Below are 1,505 nucleotides of genomic sequence, written 5' to 3'. Positions count from 1 at the left end.
ACCCTGCTTGAGGGCCCCCATGGGAGGAGGATGGTCTACAGGCCCAGTAAATGGCCTCAGGACCTCCTCTGCATGCTCCCTGACAGCCCTGCAGAGGACCCAGCAGAGGGCTCGTCCTCCCAGGGCTCACAGCTGGGCATCCAGTACTCCAGCTGGGCATGGAGCCTTGTCTGAGGGGATGACTTTGGGAGTAAGGACCAGCACACAGGGTGGGAGAGATTGTCTCAAGGAAATGTGCTGGGGACAGTGCGTGAGGGACAGCAGCTTTGGAGGAAGAGTCATCCTTCAAGGACTGCACTGTGTAGAACCTACTTTATTACAGAGCTACTGTGCGGGAGTCAGCTCTGACCCACTGTTGGACACAATCTTAAATAGGCACCAGGTGAGACAGAGCAGTCTCAGTAGAGGTGGAATGAATCCAACCGTTGGTGTAGCAACATGGTGACAAATAATAATAACAACAGWAATASTAGTAATAATAAAAATAAAGTGAACAAACAAAGCTCAGTCCTGGTACGGCACACAGTGGGAATCATTTGTGGAGAGCAATGGCAATGTTACCACTGCTGAAAAATGTCCACGAAATCAATTTCCTCAGGGCATCTTTGAGCTCCTTGTTCCTCATGCTGTAGATGTGGGGGTTCAGAGTTGGAGGCACCACTGCGTACAGAACAGCTACCACCAGATCCAGAGCTGGGGAGGAGAGGGAGGGGGGCTTCAGGTAGGCAAACAGAGTGCTGACAAAGAGGGACACCACGGCCAGGTGAGGGAGGCACATGGGAGGCTTTGTGTCGGCCCTGCTCAGAGGGCATCCTCAGCACAACAGTGAAGATCTGCACGTAGGACAGCACAATGAAAACGAAACACTCAAAGCCTAAACAGGCACTAAGCACAAGAAGCCCAACTTCCCTGAGGTAGGAGTCTGAGCAGGAGAGCTTGAGGATCTGCGGAATCTCACAGAAGAACTGGTCCACTGTGTTGCCTTGGCAGAGTGGTATTGAAAATGTGTTAGCAATGTGCAGGAGAGCATTGAGAAAAGCACTGGCCCAGGCAGCTGCTGCCATTCTGACACAAGCTCTGCTGCTCATGATGGTCCCGTAGTGCAGGGGTCTGCAGATGGCAACAAAACGGTCATAAGCCATGACAGTAAGGAGAGAATACTCCGCTGAAATTAAGGAAAAGAAGAAAAAGACCTGGGCAGCACATCCTGAGTAGGAAATGGCCCTGGTTTCCCACAGGGAATTGGCCATGGATTTGGGGACAGTGACAGAGATGGTGCCAAGGTCAAGGAGGGAGAGGTTGAGGAGGAAGAAGTACATGGGGGTGTGGAGGCAGTGGTCACAGGCTACGGCTGTGATGATGAGGCCGTAGCCCAGGAGGGCAGCCAGGCAGATGACCAGAAAGAGTGAGAAGTGCAAGAGCTGCAGCTCCCGCTTGTCTGCGAATGCCAGGAGGAGGAACTCGTTGAGGGAGCTGCTGTTGGACATTGGCTCCCACTGGGCATG

At 52.9% G+C, this 1,505-nt stretch overlaps 1 pseudogene; it reads right to left on the bottom strand.

Annotated features, from left to right (window-relative positions):
- Positions 1-532: 532 nt before the first annotated feature.
- Positions 533-1,487, bottom strand: LOC112975946 (annotated as a pseudogene).
- Between the last annotated feature and the right edge of the window lie 18 nt (positions 1,488-1,505).

The sequence above is a fragment of the Apteryx rowi genome, unplaced genomic scaffold (genome assembly GCF_003343035.1).
Source record: "Apteryx rowi isolate R43461 unplaced genomic scaffold, aptRow1 scaffold_1195, whole genome shotgun sequence".
NCBI classification, from domain to species: Eukaryota; Metazoa; Chordata; class Aves; order Apterygiformes; family Apterygidae; genus Apteryx; species Apteryx rowi.
The sequence above is the reverse complement of the archived record's forward strand: the minus strand, read 5'-3'. Positions and strand labels throughout refer to the sequence as shown.